Source organism: Triticum urartu, chromosome 2, assembly GCF_003073215.2.
Source record: "Triticum urartu cultivar G1812 chromosome 2, Tu2.1, whole genome shotgun sequence".
Classification (NCBI taxonomy): domain Eukaryota; kingdom Viridiplantae; phylum Streptophyta; class Magnoliopsida; order Poales; family Poaceae; genus Triticum; species Triticum urartu.
In genome coordinates, this window is record NC_053023.1 from 32,140,336 (window position 1) to 32,146,048 (window position 5,713).

General features: G+C 45.1%; 1 long non-coding RNA gene across 6 annotated transcripts; it reads right to left on the reverse strand.

Moving 5' to 3' along the window:
- Positions 1-437: 437 nt before the first annotated feature.
- LOC125535420 lies at positions 438-4,783 on the reverse strand. Of its 6 annotated transcripts, none has more exons than XR_007294669.1 (7): positions 4,138-4,783; positions 2,865-2,946; positions 2,128-2,204; positions 1,624-1,731; positions 1,276-1,488; positions 986-1,077; positions 438-685 (listed from the first exon to the last, which is right to left on the reverse strand). It is a non-coding gene; the product is annotated as an uncharacterized LOC125535420 (long non-coding RNA). The 6 variants fall into 6 exon arrangements; XR_007294665.1 differs by having other exon boundaries at positions 2,861-2,946; XR_007294667.1 differs by lacking the exon at positions 2,865-2,946.
- Positions 4,784-5,713: the final 930 nt, after the last annotated feature.

A 5,713-nucleotide genomic window follows, 5' to 3' on the forward strand; every position in this document is an offset into this window, starting at 1 on the left:
TTCCACGACCAAAACAAAAGTTCATTGATTCTCTGACCTTCTATTTTGTTCGCTAGCTGTCTGCCTAGGCCACATCAGATCTGACGTGGCAAAATTGCGCCCAATTGAAAAGATCGTTGATAAGATTCAGCCCGGTCCGATTAGGTGTCTATATGGGCCAAGCCTATTAATTCAGCCCATTTAGTATGTTTTCCCTGGTAATTTCTACATGGGCCATACTTCCATATTAGGGGACCTTGGCCTTTTTTGCAATATATATTTTTTTATTTTCTGAGGCTTTTTTGTTTCACTTTTTAAACAGACCAATGCTTGTTGGGATGTGGCCTTTTTCAGCCCAATTAGTTGTCCAGTATTAGATCTCGGATTTTAAATTAATGTTTGGAAAAATTGTTTGGGCACAAGACCTATTTAATCCAGTTACACACACGCATCCGACATTGTTTCATATTCAAATCAGGAAAACTCAATGTCGAATTCAAATCATCCATCATATCACATCACATAACACATCTCCCAGGTTTACATAACATAATAAAATCATCTCAGGAATACATTTCCTTACACAGGAATTATGGCACATCTGCTCCTATCCTAACATGTACGTATATGCATGTGTGCTTGCTTGACCGGCGCATGCATCACTGTAGCAGCCAAGCAAGTAGGCATCATTGACGTCTACTCACAGCTTTCCGCACCAGAGAAAGAATCAAAACAAAAAATATTAGTAACTTTAAATCATAAAGTATATCCACATCACCATAAAATAGTCGCAGACCATCACACAGAAGCCAAATACTATGAACTGATGATTAGTAGACACGAACATGATTCAGCTACGTAATGGCTACCACAAGCAAAAGTGACAAGTGTGTAAGCAAGCTGCTAGTGTACACGGTAGGCTACTGCTGCTAGTGTTCTAAACCAACAGAGCATGCTATAGGACCAGAAAATAGGGAGCTAGGTCTAGAAGATGGAGCCGACTCACCAGAGAGCTTTTGGTCGCCGCCGTCACGCCGGTCGCCTCAAGAAGCACCACCGCGCCGGAGACGGTGCTAGACGTGAGCAAGAGCAGAGCACCTGTTGCGTCCATTTCAAAATAGAACAAGAACAAAAAATTAGGAAGGATTGCAAACTCATTCATTCTCTGGGCAGTTTGATTCGATTGACAGACAGCAGCAGGATGAGGGTAGCATCTCGATTCCAACAGCAACAGTAGCAGTAGGAATGTAGGATTGAGCTAGACAGATAAATGAATAGGAGGGAGCAGGGAGCGACCTTGTGCGTGGGGTGGTGGATGTAGGGCTGGACATCGAGCTCGTGGTGCTTCTGGCTAGGAAGTACCAGCAGGCTCTAGAAGCTTCCATCGCATGGAATTTCCACGACAACTATAGTGCAGTTTGTCTCCCGGATAGTTTGGCTCGCAGGACTGATCCGTCGGGAAACACAAGCTTCCTCAGTAGATCGAAGTCATGGTTTTCGGGTTTGTCACTGCCATAATCACAAGCAGAGTTAGCATCAAAGATTTCTTTCAGTTTCAGCACATGAAAAGAAAACTGAAAGTTGTCTAAAGATATACACGTGTGGAAAAGCTAAAAGTTCTCCACTGCCTGTAATGTTTGTTACCTAACGTATATAGCACAACCGCCGACTGCCCACGCCGTGGCGTGGTATTCCGCCATCGGGTGAACGCTCTGTCAACACGATAATGAGAAGTGGCAGACACGAGTGAAGCTACCAAGACAATATAAAATTTACATAATCAGTGCCACTGCTTGATTTTTGCAATAGTTCAGAAAAGAACAATGAGTTTTCAGTAAAGAGGAATATGTTTAAATTTAGGGGCGCTTCTATTTTTCTTGACATAAGAAGTGGCTAGAGCCTTCTCTGTTTGGTGAAGGTGCCGATGGTATGCACGTCTGTATTTACAAGAACAACAGCTGGGCTTTTTGTATGAGTAAGGAAATGATAGATGATTTTTTTAAGATCCACAAACCCAGGCACAACAAGTTTTTACCAGACTGTCAACATATATACAGTATTGCAGTTATGTTTACAATCAGGTAGACAGACTTGGCATATGCACAACAAATAGAATCTGCCAACATGTGATAAGAACAAAGAACCTACCTATTGGATTTGATTAAATTTCTCTCTCTGCTCATCCTCAAGCACAACTCAACCGAGAACAACATCCTTTATTTGGCCTGGCAAGGAAATGAAAAGGCACCATTAGGAACGGAAAATGCATATGAGACAGCTATCTATCAAGCACTTGACTGAATCAACAAGAAATCGTCAGCCTCTACCTCTAGTCTGCTACCAAATCCCCACAAAATCATGCGGGCCAAAGTCACAAGCACAAAAGCAGGTTACAGCCAGGATCTATGATAATTTTCTACTATGCACAAGTATTGCTGGATAACTCGTCTAGCAAGACAAAATACACAGGATAAACTCGTTGGGCGTACAAGGCGGGCTTGCTGCAACCACAAAATCACAAGCCCTCTAAAACCTGGTGCCCATGTTCCTATTATTGTTTGTTCGTTCATTAATCACCCTAGCATAGCGGATTCTATCTAACTAGATGATTTGTGTGGCTTGGTGACAAAATCAATCTAAGAAAGTAATCTAGCAACATCTGATCTGAGATAATCATCCATCCACGCTTGTGATTATGTAGGAACAGTAGTAGTAACCGGCACGACGATGCAGTGAAAGGAAACAGCAACTGGTGATTAACAATACAGTACATGATCTACATAGTTAACTGAAGCGTTGCTGTATGAATCCACATAGTTCACTGAATATCTTGGACACTGCATCTTCAGGTCTGACAAGGCAGGGAGAGGGAGGGGGTTACCTACAGCTGCAGGCAGGAAGATGGGTGGGAGTTGGGCGAGGTCCATGGTGACCTTCTGTGCTTCCTCCCTCCCTCCTCGAGTGGTTCTCCAATCCAACACACACACACAGAGATATATATATATATATATATATATATATAGAATTTAGCATTTAGCATGAATCATTGGTCTTATTTGTATATGAGACTAGTTGGGCTGTGTATTCTAAGCTCCAAGCAAGTTACAGAAGAAACTGAAGATGAACCGTAAATAACAGACTAAAAAATCAAATAGAAACCCAAAATTTAAATACAAGTAGAACAGGAAGGATTACAACAGGTTCAATTCAATCAATTCCTAAGCATTGAATCAGTAGCATAAGCATGCAGCAACAACATAAGCATTTAATCAACAACAACGTGAGCATAGTCATTAAATCAGCAACAGCAACTGATTGAAACCAAAAGGTTCCAGATCATGTACGCCGGTCCTATACTTCTATCTTCAATAGAATGTTGCAATCAAACATTCTAGAATCTGGATAAACAAGGACATCAAGCAAACTGTGCATGTAGGACGATTCATCAGCTAAAAAAGAGGCATTTTGGGTGTTTACCAAATATAGCCTTCTAAAGCATGGTTATATGGTCTGAAACTCTGAATCAAGTGGCCAACAAGTGGCTGCTAGGTGAGTATTGATGACTCAGCCACGACTACTGACTGGCTCACCATAGATGTATACTACGTAAAGTGCGTAGCGCCTGTCCATCCCAGTGGATGAAGACGTGTAGTGTGAGGGAGTGTGGGCGCCAGACGAAGATGGTCAAGTATATACTAACTCAACAATTCAGTCAAAGTCACATGGATTATCAATCTATATATGAAACCTTCCGCATTAATAGGATGCATGCACTATACCAGTGTTGTGCTGTGTTGCAGGGTTCAGACCTGGGATGGTCAAGACTCAAAGTACCCGCAAAATAAAATAAAATGTTTCAGTTCATTTGCACGTGGCACTGTCCATTTCATAAGAGTAATTGGTACCATGAGTAACCCATTGGCTGCACTAGATAATATCATGGATTCATGGTCGAATCATGCTGATAAGTCCACACTGACATGAACTAACTGAAATTTGGATTCTCTGGGAACGATGGTATCTGGACTAAGGTTGCATTGACACAAACCAATTGTAATAAGTACACACGAATGAAACTGGAACTCAAAGATTCAGTGGAGGCTAAATGCATATAGAAAAACTTTGATTTGGATCTGGAGGCAGAGAGGGGAATCTCACCCCGTTCACTAGGCGAGGAAGAGGAAGCAGCCACCGGCCCACGCGCTGGGGGAGAGGAGGCAGGTGCTCCTCCACCTCCTCTGGCCACTAGGATGGCTCGCCGGGGACGACTGCTTTGGGAGGAGGACGCGAATCCGCCCGAGAAGATTCGCTGGTGGGGGGTTGTGGCCGGCGTGTAGCTTGGGTGGATCCTCCTCGAGGAGCTTGGCCTTGGCGCGGAGGATCTCGGTGTTCAGCATGTGCCGTCGATGGTGGGAGAGGCGGCCGCCCGAGAAAATCAATGAGAAGGGGTCAGAGGTCGTGGCCGTGCGAGGCAAACCACCAGTAAAATGACTCAGCTGTGGGAGGAGACGGACCTGATTTAGCCGGTGGGGACCGCTGCGTGTCCTCGCCATACGAGGATCTGGCCGCCATCTCACTCGCACGGCCTGGATCCGCCCACTGCGTCGTGGTCGGAGTGGAGAAGATGGTGAGGTCGGCGGCGGAGCCGAAGGGGCCGGAGACGGAGGCTGGCTGCGCCGGGGACGCCATGAGATGCTCTGCGATCCGCGGGCAAGAGCGAGGCGATGAGGAGCAGGCACGCGGGCGCGAACGGCGGGAGCAGGCGGTCGTCCACGAAGGCGAGGAGGAGCGGCTTGAGGTGGGAGGGGAGGGGAGGATTGATACGTCTTCAACGTATTTATAATTTTTGATTGCTCCATGCTATATTACCTACTGTTTTGAATTATATTAGGCTTTATTTTCTACTTTTATATTATTTTTGAGACTAACCTATTAACCGGAGGCCCAGCCCAGAATTACTGTTTTTTTGCCTATTTCAGTGTTTCGGAGAAGCATAATATCAAACGGAGTCCAAACGAAATGAAACCTTCGGGAACGCGATCTTCTCATCAGATAAGACCCAGGAGACTTGGACCCTCTGTCAAGAAAGCCATGAGGTGGTCACGAGGGTGGAGGGCGCCCGCCCTAGAGCGCGCCCCCTGCCTCATGGGCCCCTCGAAGCTCCACCGACGTACTCCTCCTATATATACCTACGTATCCCCAAACGATCAGATACGGAGCCAAAAACCTAATTCCACCGCCGCAACTTTCTGTATCCACGAGATCCCATCTTGGGGCCTGTTCTGGAGCTCCGCCGGAGGGGGCATCGATCACGGAGGGCTTCTACATCCTCATCCAAGCCCCTCCGATGAAGTGTGAGTAGTTTACTTCAGACCTACGGGTCCATAGTTAGTAGCTAGATGGCTTCTTCTCTCTTTTTGGATCTCAACACAATGTTCTCCCCCTCTCTCGTGGAGATCTATTCGATGTAATCTTCTTTTTGCGGTGTGTTTGTTGAGACCAATGAATTGTGGGTTTATGTTCCAGTCTATCTATGAATAATATTTGAATCTTCTCTGAATTCTTTTATGTATGATTGGTTATCTTTGCAAGTCTCTTCGAATTATCAATTTGGTTTGGCCTACTAGATTGGTTTTTCTTGCCATGGGAGAAGTGCTTAGCTTTGGGTTCAATCTTGCGGTGTCCTTTCCCAGTGACAGAAGGGGCAGCAAGGCATGTATTGTATTGTTGCCAT